Here is a 25627-nt window from a genome sequence, read left to right as displayed (position 1 = left end):
TTTGTGCATGTCTTTTAATTCACTTTTGTCATTGTTTCTTTATTGTGTACTTACCTTTCCTCCATTACCTCAGCACATGAATATACTGTATACTTGAATTATGTTGTAGCAGAATCTTGTGCAGACACTGAGTTTTAGCCTAAGCCCAAGATTATTTCTAAACATGATTTTTAGAAGCAGCATTTTCCTAGCTCTATTAATGAAATACTTAAATGAGGAATAATACATATATTGTTCCATATGTATTTTGCAGAAAACTATTTTAGAACAGAAAATAAGAGCTGTTGCTTTGTACACGCTATAAAGCTTCCTTATTTTGATTTATTGAGGTTTTTCTTTTTTGAGAAAGGGTTTCTCTGTGCAGCCCTGGATGGCCAGGAACTTGCTTTGTAGACTGGGCTGGCCTGAAACTCAAGAGATCCACCTGCCTATGCCTCTTCAGTTCTGGGATCAAATGTATGCACCAGCACGGCCAGCTTCAGAGCTTTATCTTAAAAATTTTTTTTTTGTCTTTATTATTTCTAAATAATAATGTGTATGTGTGTGTCTCTCTGGGTGTGTGTGTGTCTGTGTGTGCATCTGTCTAAGTGTAGGTTGTGCAGAGGCCAGAGGAGAGCATTGGATCCACTGGAACTGGAGTTTGACAGTGTGACAGAGTGGGGGCTGGCAACTGATGTTGGGTCCTCTGCAGGAGTATGTGATCTTACCTGTTGAGACATCTCTTTAGCTTCATTGACAGTGTATGTCTGCTTGAAGGAGAGCAATTTGTAAAAATTTAAAGCCTTTTCAATGTCCTTGGTTTATCGATTATAAAGCGCTTCCAAATGCTGCTCAGTACTGCCACTGCGAACATAGAAGTAGCAAATTGCTTTATTAGATGTTAATTTGCTTTGATAGTGGTAACACCTGTCTTTGATAGTCTTACTACCAACAGCTGATCTGTTCAGTTGTTCAGTGGTTTACTGTCTCATGTGACATGTTTGGGACTTGTTTCTTATTCTTATGTTTTTATTTTATTTTTTTTGAAAGATTGGCTTTTTAAAATTTGTTTAGCTATTGAAAAACATTTTTAAAATTTTATTTTTGCGACCAGGTTTCTGTGTATAACAGCCCTGGCTATGCTGGACTCCCTTTGCAGACCAGGTTGGCATCAGATATCTGCCTGCCTCTGCCTCCTGAGTGCTGGGATTAAAGGCATGCACCACCATATTTGGCCCTTGAAAGACTTTTTGACAGTTATCTATGAGTAGTAGCTTTATACTCTTAATTGTAGGAAACTTTATTTAGAGGTATAAATTAAATTTATATGTCACAAATTAATGAGATAGAACAATGATAGAACAAATGGTTTATGCCCAAAGCCTGTTAATCTTTTAATCTTTTAGCCTTTTGAGTTTTTACATTGAATAGTGACTTGACCCAATGATCTGACTGGTTACTTTGATTTCTAATTTGAATAATTGCTCTACAAACCTTTAGGCACGTTGTATTTAGGAAGCACAATAACCTGCTGTACGGAAGATTTTCTTTACATGTGTGCAGCTGTAAGAAGGAAGAAGTTCTGAATTTTAGTTACTTGGTATTCAAGTTCTCTTTAACTTTTACCGTAACAAGCACTATATAAAATACCTGCTTTCTCTAGTTCACTTTAGCGTGTCTTGAAAAGGTACAGTTGATCATATCACAGCATTGTGTTGTGTGACTACATTTCCATATGAAAAATGAGAATTCTGCAGTAAGTTGTGTAAGTTCTGAGGCTCTTTGGGTCATGGATAAGATATAGTTTGTCATACACCTGTAGAATTTCTTGTTTGTGTTTTTCAGGTGCTAGGCTTTGCTCATTGCAATGTCTTGTTGGGCAAATAAGCCTTTTATGAATTTAACCAATCCAGTACTGTTGACATGCTAACTACTTACTGTCCTAAAGGAGACTGTTGTGTCCTCCCCCCTTGCCCCCGCGTTGCTCTGCTTGTTTTAGGATGCCAATACTAAGTCTGATTTACTAGTTAAGAAAGCATATGTTAGGCTCTAAGGCATGCTTTGTGCCAGACCTAAAACTATATCCTGTGGAGGGCTGGAGAGAGTGCTCAGTGGTTAAGAGCACTGTCTGCTCTTCCAGTAGGACCCAGGTTCAATTCCCAGCATCCACATAGCACCTCACAACTGTAACTCTAGTTTCAAGGGATCTGACATCCTTACACCAGTACACATAAAATTAAACTTTTTGAAACAAACTATATATAGCCTGTGGAGGTGATCTATGGTGGCTTATCCCTTTGGAGGCAGAGGCAGGGGAATCTCTGAGTTTGACGCCAACCTGGTCTACAGAGTGAGTTCCAAGACAGCCAGGGCTGCACACAGAAACTCTGTTGAGAATCCAGGAAAAAAAAAAAAATAGAAAAGCTCATCCCCCCAAAAAGAAACAAACAAAAAAACTAACTATAGTCTGTGACTTTGGTTATGTTTAGTTAGCATCACTGAAAAACATCTATTTTAAGATAGTTAGGCTGTAACCTTACAGTAAGTGGTTTGTTCCTGAAAGTTAAAATGGAGGAGGTCATTTTAAAAAAGGTTATTACATTTTGTGTGTGTGTGCTCATGGTGTGTACTTGTCCCACAGTACACAGCGGGATGTAGCCAGAGGACTACTTGGAGTCTTTTTCTCCCTCTACCATGCAAAGGGCTGGAGCTTTCAGGTCATCTGGAGGCAAGGGCCTGTACTCTCCTTGGCCTTTTTTTTTTTTTTGGTGAGACAAGGTCTCATTCCACAACACCAGCTGACCTGGAATTCACTGTGTAGCCTTGACAATTCAAGGTGGCCTTGAATTGATCATGCCACAGGCTCCTGAGTGCCAGCATAGGAATGAACTACCACATCTAGTTTTTGATTTGTGTCTGAGACAGGGTCTTGCTGCTTACAGACTAGGCTGGCCTTGAAGCTGGATTCTCTTACCTCAGCTGCCGGAGAAGCTGTCATTATACACAAGCTACCTTTCCCTCTTAGAGGAAGTTCATTTGAAAATGTGTCTGTAGTTGGAAGGATTTTGAAGCTCATCAATCATTGTACTGACTTACTAGCTTTTGGGCAACTTATTCTTTTGAGGTTTAACCTTTTGAAGCTTTAGATATTGGGTAGCTCTTGAATTAAATAACTCTGGGTAACTAATTTTCAGTTAGCAAAGCTAGTGAACTAGAGAGAAAGATGGTGTAATTTTTATGTAAGTAGCAGCTAGGAAGAATAAACAGTGTAGGCCCTCGGTGTGCATTTCTAGTTTTTTTGAGTAGATAAATACGGCATGTACTAATACCGAGGACTGTAAAAGAGTGTTTTATCCACTAGCTTTTTGATAAACGTTGAATTAATACAAAATCTGCTATTTTGTTATAGATTTCATGACTGAAATTGGAATACATCCTCTTGTTTACAGCTTGAATGGAGATTAAAGAAGATCATGGTTGGGATGGGAGAGAAAGCTCATTGTTTAAGAGCAATTGCTGTTCTTCAGAGACAGGATCTCGGGTTGGTTCCCAGCACCCACATGATATTTCACAAACATCTGTAACTCTAGTTCCAGGCTAATCCAGTGAGCCCTTTTGTGAATTCTGAGGACACTAGGCACACACACAGAACATCTATACATGCAGGAAAAATAGTGACACAAAGTAAAAATCTACCCCCCCATTATGTTATGGAACATGTTTCTATTTTATTGATTCAAGACAGGGTTTCACTATGTAGCTGGTGTCCTGGAACTCACTATGTAGACCAAATTGTTCCACATTCACAGAGATCTGTCTTTCTCTGTCTCCTAAGTGCTGGGATTAAGGATGATTGCCATCACCACCTGGTGGTGGTTTTGTTTCTTGAGACAGGGTCTAGCCTCAAACTCAGAGATCTGTCCTGGAACTTGTTATGTACACCAGGTTGGCCTCAAATGGACAGAGACCCACCTACCTCGGCTTCTCAAGTGTTGGGACTAAAGACTTGTGTCACCACTTCTCATACTTACCTGCTTAGTTAACAATTCAAACTTAATTTTTCTCAGACTAAATTCCTAACTTTTGCTCAATCTTTTCTAAATGTATTGATAGGCTATAAATCTAGATATTTGATTTTGAAGACTTCTGCTAAATAACCTGAGTGGTCCGTGGCTCAGTTTGTTGCTCCAAACTGTAAAAACAGTTCATATGTTTTCAGTGGCTGGATACAACTCTTGAACTTCTTTACTGCAGCTTCACTGGCTAAAGATATCTCAGTGTTGTCTGTTTTATGTCTTAGAAGTCAGGTGATAAGAGTTCTTGACTACTTTGTCAAGATAAAGGTGCTGGTTATTTGAATTAAAAGGTTTGAATGATAGGATAGGTTATATTCCATTTAGACTAGAAAAATAAAAATTACTCCTATTCATTTATGTATTTGTGCATGTGTATGTGTATCCTTAGCCATGGTGCACATGTGGAGGCCAGAGGACACAGGAGTATATTTATTCTTTGCTTCTACTTACCATGTGGGTCTCTGGGATGGAACTCAGGTCTTCAGGCTTGGTGGTGGTGCCTTCATGTACTGAGTTGTTTCCCTTTTAAAATCCCTTAGGACATAAAATCACGCTGGGAGAGGTTAGGCTATCTGACCTAATTAATGATAGTTAGGTTGTTAGTTGCCAAAACATTTCTAGAATAACCTATACTTAAAATATACCAGAAGATATCAGAGGATTTAGCTTCTGTTCTAGGCTCATTTAAGAACAGAATAAGATCCTTATTTTAAATGTTCTTAAAAGAACAGAATAAGCTCACTGAAAAGCTACTGAGCTTTTGACTTCTTTTGAGCTTTGTATCATTAAATGTTTATAAGAACAAGGGATTTTTTTTTTTTGCAAAACAATGTCGGTTAATATATACACTTTTTATATACAGGCTACTTAATGATGCCTTTTAGTTAATGCATTTTTAAATAGTAGGAAGAAGGCATCATTGAGCTTATTAGCTGAACACTTACTTTAGAAGGGTGACCTTGAGCTTACTGCATGATTCATTTCTCTCCTAAGCCTTTTTCTTTGTGAAAACTTTTAAAGCCCTCTTTGTTCCAGAGAGGTTAAGATACTATTACAAAGTCACATACCAAGCTAGTGTCAGAGTAGGGGCAACATGTAGATTTGTCCTAAGTGTTCTTCCCTCCCGCCCCCCCCCCCCCCCCCTTTTTCCTAATCTTCCCCAGGGTTTCACTTATCGTAGCCCAGGCTGGCCTCTAATTTATGATCCTCCTGAGGCCTCTCTTCCAAGTGTTAGGATTGTAGGTGTGGCTGACGTAAGCAATGGATTTTTTAACTTTAAGCATGCCCCAGGCTTATCTCCCCCAAGCTTCTCTAGCTTAGAAATATGGAAGAGTACCCAGGAGTATTCTTCCCTTGAATCCTTTCCTACTTTCAGTAGTTCTTACTCACTTTTCTTTAATAAATTTATTTCTTTTGGTTCAAAACAAAACAAATTTAGAAAGAAATTTGAACCAGATCTTTTTTTTTTTTTAAAGATTTATTTATTATTTATACAACATTCTGCCTGCACACCAGATCTTACTATAGATGGTTATGAGCCACCATGTGGTTGCTGGGAATTGAACTCAGGACCTTTGGAAGAACAGTGAGTGTTCTTAACCTCTGAGCCATCACTCCAGCCCCTTGAACCAGATCTTTAATGATATCATCTCTAGCAGCAATAATATTGAATAGCAACTATATTTTTCCTGAGAAGTCATTTAAAATTAACATATATTTAGTACATTCACAAAGCCAGGTAAACTTGATGTTATGTAGTTTGAAAACATTTCTATCATTTTGAGGTTAAAAAAAAATAAGTGATTTAAACCATTAGAATTAAAAGAAAAAGAAAAGAAAAAGCTGGATGTGATGGCATATGCTTGTAATCTCAGAACATGGGCTCTCTGTGAGTTCAAGGTCAGCTTGGTCTGCATAGCATGTTTAGGCCAGCCAGGGCTACATAGTGAGATCCTATTTTAAACATGTGGTAGGCTAGAGGACAGACAGCCGCAGATAGCATCCTCAGGAGATCTATCCATTTCCTCTGGGATGGTTTCTTATTGTCCTGGAACTCACTAATTAGACAGGACTGGCTGGCCAGTTAACCTTAGGGATCTACTGAGTTCTTTCTCCATAGTGCTCAGATGACAAGTACCAGCATGACTGGCATTTTCCCTGTGAGTTCTGGGGATGGAACTCAAATCCTTCTATTTGAAAGGTGGATGCTTTACCAAATGAGCTTTCCTCGGCCCTCAAAGAGTTGTAGTTATTTCCTTTGAAGAACAGGAACAGTTATTTTTTAAAAACAGTCCTTGGGCTGGAGGGAGTTAAGAGTGCTTGCTACTTTTCGTTCCAGCTTGAAACTCTAGCTCCAGGGGATCTAGTGCTGTCTTCTTGCCTTCACAGCCACCTGCAGTCACGTGTACTGGCTTTTTGTAGCCTTGGCACTCCTGGACTCGCTTTGTAGATGAGGCAGGCCTAGAACTCACATCAATCCACTTGCCTCTGTCACTCTGAGTGCTGGGATTACAGGTATGGGCCACCATGCCTAGCTGTGTTTTGAAGAAATTTTTAACATTTCTAGCCTTGTTTTGTGTGCGTTTAAGAATTCTTTTATTTTTAAAATTTGAAAGAACTTTTCTTTCTCTCTGTTTTGACAGACTCACTTTTGTAGACCAAATTGGCTTTGAACTTAAGAGATTTTTACCTCCTGAATACTGAGATTCAAGTTGTGCACCACTGTGTCTGGCAAGAACTTAAAAAAGATTTATGTTTGTACACTTGTAGCCTTGGCAGCTAGGTGAGGGTGTTGGATCTCCTAGAACTGGAGAGTTATGAGGGGTTCCAAGGTGGGTTCTAGGAGCTGAACTTTGGTCCTTTGCAAGAGCAGCAAATGCTCTTAACCATTGAACCATTTCTTCACCCTTTGAAAGAACTTTTTGTAGGTTTATTTTTACCTGTTTTTGTTTTTTCCTGAAACTCTTGGTAAGTCACCCAGTAAAAAAAAAAAAAAAAAAACCACCTTTCCCCTCAGAAATAGGCATCCATGTAATATGCTTCAGTGTGCAGAGTTTGGGGTGAAAAAGGATATAAAAGCCTTGGATAGAAGGCTTTCTTTTCCTTAAGATTTTATTTTATGAGTATTTGCCTGCAGATTTGTTTCTATGTGCACCATATGTATGCCTGGTGCCTTCAGAGATTAGAGGGAGTTGGATTTCCTGGATTGGAGGTTAGATGGTTAAGAGAACCATCATGTGTGTGAAATTGAATTGGGATCTCCTGCAAGAGCAACAAGTGCTCTTAACCACAGAGCTACCTCTTTAACTCTGATTGAAGTTTTCTAAAAAGGGTTTTGCTGGCATAATAATAATAGCTACAGCAGCAGCAGCCGGGCAAATGTCATGTGTTTAAGTGTATTGATAGTTATCCAAAGTAGTATAGATTTTTGACTGTGACCTTGTGTCTTTTGCTAATATTCAAACAGTAGATAGCTCCATAAATGGATTTCATGCTTTTAAACCTTTTATTTAAAAAAATTTAAATGTCCTTATAACTTGGCTCAAACATTACACACTACTTTTCCAATTTGATGTAGGAAGAAGTCTCACATTTTTTGGAACCAGGAAAAATGTAGAGTAAGACAGGCTTTGGTCAGATTTTTTAATTTCTTTTGACAGTGGCTGTGTGACATTCTTTTTGTATTTGCTTATTTAAGTGGTATTTTTTTTTATACAGTGTCTCACTTTGTATCTCTGGTTAGTGTATAGATTGCTATGTAGGTCATGCTAGCCTTGAACTCAGAGAGATCCACCTGCCTCTGCGTCCTGAGTGTTGGGATTAAAAGTGTGAGCCACCATGCAAAATCCTACATTGGATTTTTGAGACAGGGTTGATTGAGGTCGGTCTTAGATGTGTGTTAATCCCCTATTGTGATAATGCCTCGTCTGCTGTAGTTCTCAGATTACATATGTTAGTTGCTATGCCTAGCTTTTCATCTTTTATTTTTTTTCTCCCCCAAGATGGGGTTTCTCTGTACCCCTGGCTGTCCTAGAACTCAATCTGTAGATCAGGGTGGCATCAAACTCAGCATTCTGTCTGTCTCAGCCTCCTGAGTTCAGGGGTTAAAGGTGTGTGCCACCAATCCTCACCCCCTTTTTTATTTTTAAAAAATTTCCTCCAGCTTTCATCTTTAAAAGTGAGTATTGTATCTCACAACTCTGTAGAGTAGGATTAAAGATGATTTTTTAAAGAAGATCTCCTCTCAGTATCTGGCACATAATAGTGTTAAGATTGCAGCAGTTAAAGCCAGAAGCCTTAAATTTTGGTAGCTTAGACAACATTGTATAATCTAGTAAAATTCTTTTCACTTATGCATCCTCTTTCCCTCTCCCCTCCCTCTCTCCCCCTTCTTCTCCCACTACCCCCTGTGTTTTTGTTTGTTTTTTGGTGAGTGTTGAAGTGTCATTTGGCAATTTTACAGTTTGCTGCAGCTTACCCTCATTTTCTCAGAAATGCTTGGTAAATGTCTCCCTGTCTACATTGATAATTGTACATTTACTTCCTAGGATAAGTGGTGTTAAACAAGCTGATGAGGCATTTGCCCCTTATAACAAATCCTTTAGTTAGGTGGTAACTGTATCATGCTAACAGTGCCTACTACCTTAGAGATGTCTGCTGTCAGCTCCCCCACTCCTTTTCTTGAAGTAATTTGTTTTATGTTTTGCCTGCATGTATATATGTGTACCATGTATGTGCCTGCTGCGTGTGGAGGCCTGAAGAGGATGTCGAGTCCCCTGGAACTAGAGTTAATAGTTAGTTGCCATATGGATGTTGGTAATTGAACCCTGCTTCTCTGAAATAACAGCCAGGCTCTTAACTGCTGACCCATTGTTCCAGCACCAAAGATACTCAATCTTATGTAAAAGAGGGAAAGTTTGGGTATCTGGAATGAATGATGATTATTAATGATAAAACATGGAAAGCTATATGCTACCCTATTTTATTAATTACTTTATTATTACTTATATAATTTCTTTTATTTAGTTCAGAAAAACATACCAAAGACCTTTTTATTTTATAACTGTGAGGTTGAGGTTTTGATGAATCGTAATGTAAGAATATTAGTGTGGGACTTTGGAGAGCAACTGGATTAACCCTCTTTTGATGAGAAAGTGGTCTTAGAGAAGTTGTGGCTTACTCAAGGACTTAGAGACTAGGTGAAGGTCTGATCTCTACAAGTTCACTACTATGAAGGTAACTGATAAAGTAGAGAGAGCCCTGGACTTTGGAGCCACACAGACTTGATTTTAAGTCCAGATTCCATTGTTTATTAACAACTGGCCTTTGTCAAGTAAATCTGTTTCCTGCTCTGCTGCTTTGTGGAATCATGTAAGTGCCAGGCAGGCATTTGCTCAGAGTTGAAAATGCTGTCTGGTCTTTTGTACTGTTTTTCTTGATTACTTAGAACAGGTCATATGGCTAAGTAAAAAAAAAAAAAAACAAAAAAACCAAATCATTTCTTTATGAAATAAATAGGAATCAATGAGAATGTTTTTTTGCCCAAAGCCTTTCACTAAGGGCTGAGTTGTTGGTTGGTTGGAGTAGGACACTACTCATTGCAAAATGGGTTGAAAATCTTTATTGCCTGCTTCCAAATTGTATGTGTTGACGTATTTCTTTCTTCCTCCAAGACAGAGTGTCTCTGTGTAGCCTTTGCTGTCCTGGAACTCAGTCTGTAGACCAGGCTGGCCTCAAACTCACAGAGATCTACCGGCCTCTGCCTCCGTAAGTGCTGGGATTAAAGGCATGTGCCACCGGCTGACATATATAGATATATATATTTTTGACTATGTATATTAAATTTTATATAAATAGGTATTTTATGCAAAATACATAAAATATATAAATATATTTTGTATATTTTAAATACATTTATAAATGTATAAAATATATTTTTATAAACATATTTATATTTAAATGTATTTATATTTATAAATTCATAAAATAGATTAATGTTTTATACATTTTAAACACACCTATACACACACACAAATTTTTGACACCAGCTGTGACTATTTCATATGCAAAATGGATGTAGAACCTGGTATGGGGGCATTTAATTTAGATCAGCAGTTCTTTTTTTTTTTTTTTTCCTCGAGACAAGGTTCCTCTGTGTCCTTGCCTGTCTTAAACTTGCTTTGTAGACCAGGCTGGCCTCAAACTCAAGAGATCTGCCTGCCTCTGCTTCCCCAAGGGTTGGGATTATAGGCATGGACCACCACACCTGGCCAGATAGGCAGTTCTCAAGCTTTTTTTTGAGACATTCTTATTATGTAACTGACCTGGAACTTGCAATGTAGACCAAGCTGGCCTAGAACTCAAAGAGATCTGACTGCCTCTCATGTACCTGTTTTTTTTTTTTTTTTCTTTTCTAAAATCAATTTAGGATCTTTTTATACTTATACTTTCTCACTTGTATTTATGACAGATATTCCTGATCTCTTCTGATTAAAAGTTCTTTGAGACAATTCCATCAGCTTTAGCCAGCCAGAGAATAGAGTCACCTTACTTGCCCATCCTGCAAATGGCCTTGCAGATAGCATAGGTTTTATGCTGCCCATTAAAACTTCCTGTGACCTTGTCAGCCTTGGCCACATTCAACTGGATGGATGTGTGGTCTGTGGCACCAATGATGCAGTTGCTTGTGGAACATTTCTTCGGCACATACAGGTCCGTGAACTTGCCAGCATCATTCTGCATGTCAGGTTGTGCCTGCTTGATGGTTCAGCGGGAGTGCAGAAAGTCTCTTTTTATAGTCTTAAAATTTTGAGGATCTTAAAGATCATTTGTTTATATGTGCTTTTATTTATTGGTATCTAGAAATTATATTTATTTTATTAAATGAACAATTAAAAGTTTGTGTGCCCTTAGGAGTTTATGTATGCATATATATGTCTGTGGAGGCTGTTGGATTCTCTAGAACTGGTGTTATAAACAATTGTGAGCATCCTGATGTGGGTGCTGGGATCCAAATTTAGTTCCTCATAGTAGTAGCAGACACTCTTTCCAGCCTCTCTGTTTTACTAATCTTAAAAATGCCATTAACAGTGTATGTTAGCGCAGGTGATACATTAATGAAAAACAATTATTTTCCAAGAAAGAAGAAAATTGAATGAGAAAAGTAACTTGCTTTAATTTTAATTTGGTGTAGCTTAATAGAAGATCAACTTCTTCATTTAGTATGTTGAAGTATGTGAAGATGAAAAATTTACCTTATACAGATGTATTACTGGGAAAGGGTCGTTTTTCAGATGATTTTAGATATTTTAATACTGTTCTGGTATTTGACAGATTGTAAGCTTTTAAGATCTATTTAAAAAAAATTATGAGCCAGCTTCTTGGGGGCTGTACCATAGGCAGAGCTTCAGGAGGCCAGAGGCACTATCAAGCACCTTATAGAGCTCCTTCAGGAACACCCCATGGAAGGGAGCCACCTTGCAGCTGGGGATGTACAGGGCATGGGTCACTACCTTCTTGTGTTCCATGGAAGACTCAATGCTGAGCCAGGCTCTGCATGGTCTCCATGTCAGACTGGTCCATGAATAGCCTCATCTTTAGAACTTCTTGACTTATTGCAAATAAATGACTTTTTTTAAAGCCTGAAGGGTGGCAATGTAGCTTCAGGCATTTTATGTCTATCATGTACATGCAGAAGTCCACAGAGGCCACAAGAGAGCCTGAGATCCCTGGGAACTGGAGTTATAGGCAATTGTGAGCCACCATGTATTAGGTCCTCTGCAAGAACAGTCAGTGATCTTATTATCTGAAATATTAAGAAACCTCTATATCTTGTGTAAACAGTATATCTGAGATAATACTCAGCTGGAAAAAAACTGTAACAGCCTCTATCTGAGTTTTCTTTCAGGCTGTTTATTTTATTTTTTTAAAGATTTTTTTTTTTAATGTATATGAGAGCTCTACTGAATGTATACCTACATGCCTGAAGAAGGCATCAGATTCCAGTATAGATGGTTGTAAGCCACCATGTGGTTGGTGGGAATTGAACTCAGGACCTCTGGAAGAGCAGCCAGGGCTCTTAACTGCTGAGCCAATTCTCCCGGCCACTAGGTTATTTTATAACCCTTTCCTCCAAGATTAAATCCTTCAGGGAAGCTCTTTTAACAGGGAAAGTAAACAATTCAAAATAACCTCAGGAAGTCCCTGAAACTGACCAAAGTCGCTAGGCTTCTTTCTGCCAGATTAAGCAATAAGAGTTTGAGAGTTCCTCTCAAACAAGGAAGTTGGGCTGCAAAGAAGAGTCTCAGAGAAGCTGCGCTGCAAATACTCTTGAGACCAGACCTGCTACCTGAAAAAGGAAAAACAGCTGAGCTGCTTAGAAAAGGTTTAGACCAAAGTTACTTGAAAAGGGCACTCTCCAACCTGTTAAGTATCTGCAGAGTGTGCAGTGTGCAAAGCTTTTGTGAGCTGACACCGTATTGGGATGGACTTTGATGATGCAACTGTCTGTGAGTTATTTCTGCTCCTGTAAGTAACCCCTCAGCCAATAAAACTCAGTGGTTCACCAAGCTGAGCTTTGGTGGGTGTCTGCATAGGTCTGTTTTCAGCTCCCTATCAGAGTGAGTAGATGGGTATGTTGTCTTGCCCCAGGAAATTCTGTCACACAACATAGACACTTTACAACATTTTTTAATCCTTTTCACAATTAAGGAAACATGTAAGCACAAGGTATACAGAAAGTACCTTACAAAGCATTAGAACATTTATTTCTACAATGGAAAATGTTTGCATGGATATATTTATTATGTGTATGTATTTCCACAAAAAAATCTGCATATTTAATCCTACTATGAGACTATATATTTTAATATATATAAGATATATGATCCATGTGATCTTTATCTTGCTCTCCCATATATAAGACAACAATGATACACGCTTAGTTAAGTTTTTGAAAAAGAAAAAAAAACCTCTATAAAGAATAGAAATAAGACAAGTGTAGTGACACATACCTTTAAACTCAGCACCTGTGATGCAGAGGACAAAGCTCTGCGAGTCTGAGGCCAGCTTGGTCTCCTCCTCCTCCAGCTGAGTGTTATCTCAGATATACTGTTTACAGAAGATAAATAAGATATATAGGTTTCTGAAAATTTCAGATATTCTAATTTTTCTGTTCAAGATAATCAACTTGCATGGCCCCTGTGGGATGTTGTTACTGTGTTTAGGTACTGTGCTACCCACTTCATGTATTTTGTATCTCTAAGGCATCAACCTCACCGTGAAGTGACAAAAAGTATTTCTGTTTAATAAATGTCCACACTGAAATGTGGAATGGTTAGTTGTCCAAAGGTACTTTAGATGAAGAACAACAGAAGTAGAACTGGGAATTAATTTTTTTCTGCTCTGTTTTTCATCTTTTACTTTTTCACTTAGGCAGTAAATTGAAGGAAATAGTTTTGGATTGCAATGGAATTTTTGTAGTTTTTGAGGAATAGCTAGCTATATGTAGGGAGATGTTGGATGAAGGCAAAAATACCATTGATACTTTAATCCCAAAGTGGATTTTTTTCCGATCCATCCATCCATCCATCCATCCATCCATCCATCCATCCATCCATCCATCTCTACTTGTATATGGAAGTGAGAGGATAACTTTTGGTACTGGTTCTCTCTTTCCACTATGTTGGGCTTAGTGATCGAACTTAGCTTTGTGTGCATACACTGAGCCATCTCATTGGCTCCTAACACTAATATCAAAAAAAGTTACTGAGGTACTTAATTACCTAATTGCTTAATGAAATTGTGGTAAAATAGTAATGTTAAAAATTTTTCAAAAGTAACAGTATGGTGTATTCATAAGGAGTTTCTAGGCTTGTACAGCATTGACCTAGCTTTTGCCATCTAGTAACATTGACTCTTGATTGAATAATATGATGATAGTCACGTTTGAAAGACTATTGTGGCTTACAAAGCTTGAGGAAAAAACTCATTTGTACTGGCAGTCAGCCAGTATTTTATAAGCTACAATTTTCTTTAGAAAAACTGGTGGTGTGTAGCACCATAATTTGTGGTTGTTCTGAACTTGTAAAAAGAGTACACATATTTAAAAATGACCTTATTACTTTTATATTTTAAGCAACACATAACTGTCAGATATTATGTTATAGCATTTATTTAAATAAAATTTCCTGGGGCTGACAATCTCTTTTAAGTCAATAATTTATGTAGCATGATTAGGACCCTCCCCCCCCCATTCCTAACAACTCTAAAAAATCAAAGACACTTAAGGCACAGTTAAGGTCGAGAAGATGTGCCTGCCACTTTGTAGAATCCATGAAATTTCAGTACTTAACCACTGCCCCCTGGATGTGTTGAATTAGTTGTGGTATGTGGTTTGTTTGGGTTTGTTCAGTGTTCTGCATTTATTTTATTTTATTTTTATTTTTTTGGTGTAGCCTTGGCTGTCCTGGAACTATTATTAGCTCTGTAGACCAGGCTGGCCTCAAACTGAGAAGATACCTGCCTCTGCCCTAAAAGTGCTGGGATTAAAGAGGTGTGCCGCTGCTCCCACTACTAACCCCAGCTCTGTTTTTGTTATGCTGCTGTTAACTGTTGCTTTTTCCCCTTGCAGATGGAAGAGAGCACTGCATTTGAAATGCTTCATTGTGTACTTTATTGTAATAGTTTGTGTGTTAAATTTGTGAGAATAAGTCCTTTTGATTTTAGAGTAATACTAAATGGGCTCTAATATCTTTTTTGCTTGAAAGATTTTGGCAAGCCATGGAGGTTTCTTTGAGTCTTTATGGTTTTTGTTATGGTAGTTTCCATTCATTTGTGAATTGATTTTTGTGATTAAAATTTTAGCAAAATAGTAGTAGTTAGAACCTTAGAAACTGTTGTTAAGGTCAAGGATCTCTCTTTTCCCAGAGAATTACCTGCCTTTGCCTCCTGGAGTGCTGGGATTATAGGTGTACACCATCACATCCAGCTGAATGACCCTTTCACGGAGGTCACATGTTAGATATCCTGAATATCAGATGTTTACATTATGGTTTATAACAGCAAGATTATAGTTATGAAGTAGCAACGGAATAATTTTACGGTTGGGGGTCACAACATGAGGAACCGAATTATAGAGATTAGGATGGTTGAGAACCACTGCTTTAGTATGTTGGCTTGTAGAGTTGTCTTTTTTTTTTTTTTTTAACTTGATGTAATTTCCTTAAGATTCATCCACATTGTTTAATGTATCAGTAGTTAAATGGTTTTCTACATAGGTGGATGTATCATAATTTGTTTCATCAGTCACCTGTTGGTGAACATTTGGGCTGTTTCCAATTTGGCTATTATTAATAAAGTTGTTGTTTGAACATGCCTTTAAAGTATAGTCATGATTTTTTTGTTTCTCTGGAGTAAATGTTTAAAGTGCAGGTGTTGAATCGTATGAGAGAATTGCTGGTTCTGTAAGGCCAACTGGTTTGTTACATATATACAATTCTTTTTTATTTTTTTTATTTTTTTTTGAGACAGGGTTTCTCTTTGTAGCCTAAGTTGGCTTCCAACTCAGGCATCACCTATTTTTGCCTCCTAAGCTTAAAAATGTGCGCCATCTTGCTCGGCTTGTTGTATTAAAAATATATTTACCACCACTATGTAAAATGATCCAGTGTTTTGACCCTTATTTCCCACTAATATTTTAACAGAAAAATTGGTAGTCTTTTAAGAACAGTTTTGTTCATTTTCTAGTTGGATTGCCTGTTTCTTTTACTGTTTCATTTTGAGAATTAAAAAAATATATATATATATTCTAGTCAGAAATCCTTTATTAGATTTGTGGTTTGGAATTTTCTCTTAGCTTGTAGTTTGTCTCTTTATCTCAAACACAGGCCACAGGCCTGATGGAGGGTTTTTGTGAAAGTCTGATCAAGCAGGGTTCCCTGTCTTGGTCTTGCTTTTGAGGTAAGTTTATGAACTCTACAAGCTGTTAAGACTGTTTTTTTTTTTTTTTCTAGAAATATTTTCTTCCTGAAAGAGAGTTACAATAATTTTACTTTTAAGTCTGTGATGCATTTTGAAAATTTTTTTTTATAAACTGGAGTATAGATTAAAGTTTCTTTTTGGTTTTGCAGATGTCTAGTTTCTTCAGCTTCATTTGTGAAAAAAGCTATCCTTCAGCCACTGAATTGCTTTTATAGTTTTGCAAGAAATTGCTTCAGCATGCTTTGTGTGTCTGTTGTCTGGGTTTGCTATGTTTGTCACTTTAAATACTGTGTAATATTCATTACTAGATCTACATAATAAATGCTTAAATGGGGTGGAAATTTGTTCTTTTCAAAACTGTTTTAGCTACTGAAGGTATTGTGCAATAGTCTGTCCGTCCGTCCATCTATCCATCATCCATCCATCCATAAATTTAGCTATATTTGTTAAAACATGTTAGCAGTTGGGCAGTGGTGGCACACACCTGTAATCCTAGCACTCTAGGATGAAGAGACAAATGGATCTCTGTGAGTTCAAGGCCAGCTTGGTCTACAAAGTGAGTCCAGGGCAGCCAAGGCTGTACAGAGAAACCCATAAAGATCCATAGATAGTACTAAAATTGCTAAAATAGTGTTGAGATATGTATAGTTAATAAAACATTAAACTTTTAAAAGCTCCCAATAAGGACCATTAATAATGGAAATAGAAACAATTGTTTGCTTATTTCATACATTTATTCACTTTGTATCCTTAAGATTCTGTCATGGGAGGGACACTGTTATATAGTGGTTAGGAAGATAGACATGATCCTCTTACATTCCAGTGGAGGTAGGTCAGCAGAGCCAAGTAAATTTTATGAATTAGTGATGTCACTGTTGTGGTTTGAATGTGAAATGGCCTCAATAGGCTCATGTGTTTGGATACTTGGTACCTAGCTAGAAATGCAGTTTGGGAAATTATGGAACCTCTAGAAAGTTAAACTTTACTGAAGGAAATAGGTCACTTGAGGTAGGTCTTGAGGTTTTATAAAGCCTGTTGACATTTCCTGCTCTTTCTCAGCTTCTGATGGCATAGGCTGACTTCCCACTCCTGCTACCATGTCTTCTTGGTTGTGATGCACTGTATCCCTTTTGGAGCTGTAACCCAAATAAAACCCTTTCTTCTGTAAGTTGATTTTTTCACAATATTTTATCACATCAGCAGTCAAGTAATTAAGATAGTTACTGTGCTTGTGACAAAAATTATGGAAAGATAAGGATGTAGGAAAAAATTATGTGCCTTCTGGAAATGGAAGGGAATTTTGTGATCAACATTGATGATAATGCTAGCCAGGAGAAGAACAAATGAGAGTGAAATGGTAGAATGTCATTTGTTAGAAAATGAGCTTAATGATACTTGCTTTGAAATCTTCATAAAGTCACATCCTTCATAAAGTCTGCTCCTCCCCCAATTCATTGACTTGATAATATTAAAGAAAATGGAGGGTTCCTTAGATTTTGTGATGGTTTGAAAATAGTATGAAGGGGGTGTATGTGCGTGTGTGCGTGTGTGTGCGTGCGTGCGTTCGTGCGTTCGTGTGTGTGTGTATGTATATATGTGTATGTACTTATACATGTGGAGGTCAGGTGTCTTCATTGTTTTCCTCATTTTCAGAGACAATTTCTCACTGAATCTGGAACTTATTGTTCTAGCTGAACTGGCTGCCAGTGAGCTTCAGATATCTTCTTGCCTCTCATCCTCCAAGGTGAGGGCTTATAGAAGTGTGCCATCACCCTTGATTTTTATATGAGTGCTGGGGAGTTGAACTTGGGTCCTTAAGCTTGTATGTCAGGTACTTTTACTGACTGACCTAGCTTCCCAGCCTTCAGTTAGGATTTTTTTTTTCCTCTCCATTTTTTTTTTTTTTTGTTTTTTGAGACAGGGTTTCTCTGTGTAGCCTTGGCTGTCCCGTACTCACTTCATAGACCAGGCTGGCTTTGAACTTGCAGAGATCTGCCTGCCTCTGCCTCCCGAGTGCTAAGATTGCAGGCATGTGCCACTGTACCAGGCTCCCATTGGGATTTTAATATTTAACAATATGATGATTTTACCTAGAAAGCATCACATAGGACTGGATATAGTGGTTACATTACTTGTAATCCCAGCACTTGCAAAATTGAGATAGGAATTGAACTCTCAGAGCTAGTTTGAGATGAGCTTGGGCTGTGTGTAGTGAGTTTAAGAAGAGCCTCTCTTACCTGGTGAGACCTTATTTCAAAAACTAAAAACAGGCTGGAGGGAGACACAGCTCATTTGCCGCTCTTACAGAGAATGTGGGTTGTTAGAACCATCCATAACTTTGATTCTGGAGAATCTGACACCATCTTCTGGTCACAGACCACAGGCATGCATGTGTTTCACATCCATGCATGCAGGTAAAACACTCCTATACATTAATAAATCTAAAAAAAAAAAAAAAAGTACAAAACAAACGCATCAAGATAGTGTTGTAATGTATAACTAGGGGTCTAGCATAGTGCTGAATTTTTGGGTAGACAGATTATAAGACATAGACCTTACTTTCATTGACCTGTGTAAAGAGGAAGGCTTGAAGAGTAAGCAGGATTTGGGTAGAGGAGAAGAGCAAATCTGAGCAGAAGAATACCATGTTGCAAAATCTTGAAACAAAATGGGCTTCTGGTCAGAAGATCTGGTTTGAATGAAGGCAGTCATTTATTAGCTCTATGACCTTAGAGTTCCTTGATGCTTTCTTTTTTATTGTTGTTCTGGAAAATATTTATTTTTATGTGTATGAGTGTTTTACCTGCATGTATGTGCATTCAACATATGAGTGCTTGAAAAGGCCAGAAGAGGGCATTGGATACTTTATTAAAATTTAATAATTCAGATATTTAATAATAAATCACATTTCAATGATTTTCTTTTAAAATTGTGCATGGTTACTAGTTCATTACTAGTAGGTAATATTACTTTATTCTTGTTAAAAGAATGGTGTAGCAGAAAGAAATGTACATTGCCCTTCTCAGTCATAAGCCACATTCTCAAGACATAAAACTATTACAAAATGTAAAATGTATTCTATTGTGCCTGAGTTTGCAATTAAGTACAATTAGTCAAAATACTTAATTGATCTGTGAGACTAAATGTAACCCAGGAAAAACACAATAGATGGCTTCATACTAAGAAAACAGTTATGTGTCATGCTGTTTGTTTAGAGGCAGAAAAGCATAAATGACTGTCACTGCTGTAGAAATTAATTAATTAGTTAATTAATTAATTTTTAGACAAGGTCTCTTTATGTAGTCATTGCTGGCCTAGAACTCAGAAATGCCTTCCTCTGCTTCCCCAGTGCTGGGGTCAGAGGTGCCTGCTACCATTAACTAGACTTGTTTAAATTAAAAAAAAATAATAATACAGTTTTGTGTGTGTTTGTGCTGTGTGTGTTTCTGTGCATCACTTGGATGCCTGGTGCCCAAGGAGGCCAAAAGGGAATCAAGTCCCCTGGAACTGGAGTTACAGATGAACATCAGATGAACCACCATGTGGATGCTGGGAATTGAATCCAAGTCATAGAAGAGCAGACAGTGCTGTTCTTTTGTTCCTTTCTTCCCCCCCCCATCCCTCCTTTTCCTCTCCTTTCTTCCCTACCCTCTTAATTTGAGACAGGGCCTCTCTGGAACTTGCTATGTAGAGTAGGCTGGCCTTGAACTTACAGAGATTCTTCTGCCTCTGACTGCACTTCTGGCCTGTAGCTGGTGAGTGCTCTTAATAGGTGAACAGTCTCCCAGTTTTGCCAGGGAAATTTTCAGTAATACTTAAAGTCTCATTCTGAAACTTGTAGTATTGTAAGTCTAACTTTAGTGAACTTGTGTCTGATTTCTAGATAATAATGTCAATGTAGAATTTATTCGGGGAATACTTTAAATAATTTATAAATTAGCACTTATCTATCATCTGTCTGAATCTCTGTCTATCTTCTTTCTTTCCTTCCTTCTCTTCTCTTCTCTTCTCTTCTCTTCTCTTCTCTTCTCTTCTCTTCTCTTCTCTTCTCTTCTCCTCTCTTCTCCTCTCTTCTCCTCTCTTCTCCTCTCTTCTCCTCTCTTCTCTTTCTTGTGTGTTGTGTTTCCTTCAGAGGAAAACCTATGAGAGTTGATTCTTCACCATTTGTTTTTATTTTTGAGAAATTTCTTGTTTTAAACTTTTTGACCAGTTTAAGAAGTGTGTGGTTTTGTCTGTTTTGCCTTGTGAAGAAAGTTAATAACATAAAGCTTCAAGGTTTTTTTTGGTTGTAATAGAAGGCTATAATGTAATGAATGTTGTAATGAATGGCTATAATAGAAGATTGATTGGATTGTTCTTTGAAAAACTAGTTTTAAAGGAAGCATGAACTTGGAAATATTTAGTTTTATATTTTACTTGTACTTTCCTGTTGTTTTTGTTTGCTTGTTTATTTGACATATGTAGCCTGGAACTGACTATGTAGCTCAAGCTGGCCTTAAACTGATTTGACCATGTAGAGATTGATTTACCTCTACCACCTGTATGCTAGGGTTAAACCATGCCTCATGGTTTCACTTTAATAGAAGTAACTAAATGAGGAAAATGGACTCAGCACTTTGAAAGCCTATTGCCCAAAGAAAAGAAGCCACTTTACTAGTTGAATTTCTTTTGAATTTCCATTGCAAGACTGACTGCAAAATATACAGTTTATTAACCAGAGTGCTTATATGTATATAAACTTTTATATAAGTCAATGCAATGTATCACTGTTACAATTCTCCCAGATATTATGAAAATCTTAAACATTCAAAAGCTGAAATAATTAAATATTCTGCAATCAGTGCATCAATTTTAGTGCCAATTTTTTTTTTTATTCATCTCACATTTTCTATTAGCTGGTCTTTTTTGATTGATATAAAATAATTTTGGGCAGTGGTGGTGCTTGCCTTTAATCGTAGTACTCAGGAGGCAGAGGCAGGTGGAACTCTGTGAGTTTGTGGCCACCTTGGTGTACAGAGCTAGTTTAAGGACAGCCAGGGCTACGCAGAGAAACCCTATCTTGAACACCAAAACAACAATAATTAATTTTATTGCACATAACATTTCACTATTCTTGTTTTCTATTTTAAACTTATGTCTACGAGTGTTTTGTCAGCATGTATGTCTCTACATCACATGTGTGCCTGGTGAATGTGATATATCCCCTGAAACTGGAGTTACCTGTGGCTGTAAATGACCATGTGAGTCCCAGGAACTGAACCTGGGTCCTCTGCAAGAGCAACAAGTGCTCTTATCCATTGAGCTTTCTCTCCAGCCCCTCATTTAATCATTCTTTTAATTAAAGAACAGTACTTATTTATACATTTTTGTTAAAATTTATATGGAAAATGCACAGTTCTTATTATTCCATGAATGGTGGTCATTAATTAAGCAATTTTTTTGGAGACAGGTGTGTGTGTGTGTGTGTGTGTGTGTGTGTGTGTGTGTGTGTATAGCCTGGGCTGTCCTGGAACTTGCCCTATAGACCAGGGTAGCCTTGAACTGGTTGAGATCAGCCTTTCTCTGCCTTTCTGAATGCTGCTGGGATTAAAGGCATATGTTAGCACCTGAAGTTTTTAAGGGTCTGCTAGTTCTGCAGAAGGAGATATGAATAAGATACTGTCTGCCTTCATAGTGGTAGTAGGAAAGAGACATAAGTTTTGTACAGTACTATTTGGAACTTTGAGCTGCAAATAATAGAAATAAGAAGTCTTACTTAAAGACTCCAAAGGCTGGAATTTGAAGAGACTTAGATAGGACTAGAAGCAACAGTCAGAAGGCATGTAAGATTGTGTTTTCTTAAAACCATTTTACTCTGCCCATCCATGATGATTTCATTCTTTTTGAGGACCTTCTTTTCAGTAAAAATGTGTGACTGTTCTCATAGCCTTTATTTTTGTCTTAACATTTCTCAGCCATACAGACATAACAGTTTTCTATTTTAATGTCCATATGTCTGGGAGGTAGACTCATTTGGTTCAGTCCTGTATCTCCTGGTGGAAGCTTGCTTTTGTGGCTAAGGTGTCTTTGTGTTGAGGAAGGGTAGAAGATACCATAGGTGTTTTTGTATGTGAGCTGTTGTAAGCTCAGTAGACATTGAAAACCGTTTCTAACTATAAGTGTGATAATTTTCTAGATAAAAACAGGATATAGAAATAGCATAGATGGGAAGAAGATGAATTACTATTTAGGTTGGAGTAGGGGTAAATAACTTCCTGGAGAAATGGGTAGCTGAACTGAGTTTTTGAAAGAACAAAAACAAATGCCCGAGTTTGAAGGAGCTATGTGTCCCATAGAAGTATAACAGAAGAGAGATGGAGAATTAAGTTCAAGTAACTTAACTGTAAGCAAGCCTGTACACTTACTTGCAGGATACATTTGGCAGGATGGCTTTGATAGAGCTAGTTCATGGGAAACCCTACCTGAGGAAGGTGACAGATTTGTTTCTTTAAGAAAGGATCATTTTGAAGTAGGTGTTGTGGTATATAATTTCAGTCCCAGAACTGAGGAGGCAAAGGCAGGTGAATCTCTAGGCCAGTCTGGTCAACAAAAAGTAAAAAGAGGCAAATAAGATAGAGTTATTACATCTTTTGAGAGCATTGGATTCGGGGAAAAGGTCATGTATAAGAAAGGAGAACTCTGGTCATTAAATCTTCAGTACTTAGTATTTGATTTGATGTTGGGAGTGGATAGAAACTTAAGATGATTCTTCCTGGTCTTCTGACTCTGAATTCAAATATCAGCCAAAATATGACATTTAGGAAAGCCAAGCAATGGTGGTGTATGCTTTTAATTTTACCACTCAGGAGGCAAAGGTAGGAGGATCTCTGAGTTTGAGGCCAGCCTGGTCTGCAGAGCTAGTTCCAGGATACCCAGGGCTATACAGAGAAACACTGTCTGGAAAAATCAAAAAAGAAAAGAAAAGAAAAAAGAAAAGAAATTTAGGAGAGGGCTGGTGGCTCAGCAGTTAATAGCATTTGTTGCTCTTGTAGAGGAACTCATATTTGGTTCCTAGCACCTTTATGATTTTTCTGCTCTGCACCTCTACTCGGTGCATCTGAACATAGCTGGAAACAGTGTCTGTGTACACACATAGACAGCTGTACTGACTGACCATATTTTCAAGTTGAGATTAAAAAATTCTGGGCCTTTAGTGCTGCCAGGTCACTAGTGCTTAGTCCACTTTATCACTTTTAGTTGATTGGTTGTTGGGCTACATGATTTCTCTTTTCTCCTTCTATAGCTTAAGGTCATTTTGCCTCCCTCTTCTCTATGGGGAAAAGCTATGCACTACCACAAGGGACTTGTTTTTTTTTATTGTATTTATTATTTATTACAATTTATTCACTTTGTATCTCAGCTGTAGCCCCCTCCCTCATCTCCCAGTCCAACCCTCCCTCTATGCCACCCTGTGCCCCTCCCCTAGTTCACTGATAGGGAAGGTCCTCCCCTGCTCTCTGACCCTAGCCTATCAGGTCTCAATCAGGACTGGCTGCATTGTCTTCCTCTGTGGCCTGACCAAGCTCCCCACCCCCACCCCCAGCCCCCTAGGGGGAGGTGATCAAAGAGTCGGCCACTGAGTTCTTGTCTGAAATAGCCCCTGCTTCCCTTACTGAGACGGAGACACATTGAGACTGAGCTGCCCATTGGCTACATCCGAGGAGGGGCTGCTCTATACATGGTCCTTGGTTGGAGTATCGGTGTTTGCAGGCCCCCATGGCCCAGATTTTTTTGGCTCTAGTGGTCTCATTGTGGAGCTCCTGTTCCCTCCAGATCTCTTTATCTCCCCTTTCTTCCATAAGATTCCCTGCACTCTGCCCAAAGTTTGGCTATGAGACTCAGCATCTGTTTCGATACCCTGCTGGGTAGAGTGTTTCAGAGGCCCTCTGTGGTAGGCTCCTGTCCTGTTTCCTGTCTTTTCCCACTTCTGATGTCTATACTGTTTGCCCTGGATAAACATACTAAAATCTATAGACCTAAAGAAGCTAAACAACACGGAGGACCCTAGGGAGGATATTTTCCTTTCTTTTTAAATGAATAACACCTTCACTTCCATTCAGCTGATAACCTCGCTCTCCACCAAAGACAATGAAGCACTATGCACCTTTGCCGCTTTTGCCCTCATTCTTCTTTAACCACAAAACTATCTGAGCTTTTATTAAATCAAGCTCTTAAGTACTGTATGTTATCCCCTTTCCAACCACTCAAGTGTGGTGTAGGAGTCCCCTTCATCAATTTTTCTTTTACCACCATGTTTTGTTTTCTCCAGTTTCTCCACATAAAATTTTTCTCGCATTAAAATTTCACCTCACTTTAAAACTTACTTTTAAATTACTTTTAAACTACCATTTTCTTTCTCTCCCTCTCTCCCTTCCTCCCTCCCTTCCTCCTTTCTTTTCTTTCTTTAAGACAGGGTCTTCCTGTGTAGCCTTGGCTAGCCTGGAACTTGCTATGTATATGTAGGTCAGGCTGGCCTTGAACCCCAAGAGGTTTGACTACTTCTGCCTCACAAGTGCTGGGATTAAAGGACTGAGCCATCATACCCAGCTCTTTGTTTTCTCACTCTTTGTAATAAAACTTCTTGAATTTGTTTATGCCAACTGTTTTTCAGCTCTTCCCATTTCTCTTCCTTTTTTTTTTTTTTTTAACTGAAACATAATCCATCTGTGGTGGTTTGAATAAGAATGGCCCTCATAGGCTCAATATATTTGAATCTTTGATCATTAGGGATTGACCAAAAGTGACAAGGATTAGGAGGTGTGGTCTTTTTGGAGTAGGTGTGGGCTTGTTGGAGCAAATGTCACTATGGGTGGCCTTTGGGGGTTTTAAATACTCAAGCCAGGCCCAGGGTCTCTCTCTCTTTTTTACCTGCTACTTAAGGATCCCATGTAGAACTCTCAACCTACCCTGTCTGCCTGCATGCCTCCATGCTTTTCCCCCTGAGGATAATGGACTGAACCTTCAAGACTGTAAGCAAGACCCATTAAATGCATTCTTTTATAACAGTTGCCATGGTCATGCTCTCTCTTCACAGCTATAGAACTCTAAGGCACCATATAACATAAAATTCAAGGGTATGATTCTGTGCTTTAGTATATTCCACTCTGTACATCCATTACCACTGATTTTAGAACATTTTTGTTACCCCTTAACTGCCCTGAGCAGTTTGTCTGTTTCCTCTTTAGTCCCTGGAAATCACAGATCTGCTTGCCACATCTATAGGATTTACCTGTTGTGGACATTTTATGTTAGTGGGATCATATAATTTATTGTCTTTTTAATCTTGTTTCTTTGCCTAATTATGTTTCTGTTATATGAAAGGGGGATGGATTAGTTTTGCAATGGATTTATAGTTCCATGTTGCTAATAGTCCATCATAGTAGGGAAGATGGAGCAGAAGGCAAGGTAGCAGGAAACTGGTAGGTCTCACTCATTGCATCCATACTCAGGAATCGAGTGAACAGGAAGTGAGACTAGGCCTGCCTACAGCAACTCATCTAGCAAGGCTATTTCCTAAAGGTTCAAGAACCTTCTCAAGCAGAGCCATCAGCTGG

The 25627-nt window shown here is 38.2% G+C and overlaps 1 protein-coding gene and 1 pseudogene across 5 annotated transcripts in view; one reads left to right on the top strand and one right to left on the bottom strand.

Moving 5' to 3' along the window:
* Strbp (spermatid perinuclear RNA binding protein) overlaps nt 1-25627 on the top strand; it is a 118965-nt gene that overhangs the window by 5682 nt on the left and 87656 nt on the right. The gene's annotated exons all lie outside the window — the stretch shown is intronic.
* LOC110546493 (small ribosomal subunit protein eS21-like) lies at nt 10545-10796 on the bottom strand (annotated as a pseudogene).

This window comes from Meriones unguiculatus, chromosome 8 (assembly GCF_030254825.1).
Source record: "Meriones unguiculatus strain TT.TT164.6M chromosome 8, Bangor_MerUng_6.1, whole genome shotgun sequence".
Lineage (NCBI taxonomy): Eukaryota > Metazoa > Chordata > Mammalia > Rodentia > Muridae > Meriones > Meriones unguiculatus.
Note: the sequence above shows the minus strand (reverse complement) of the source record. Positions and strands in the feature narration are given on the sequence as shown.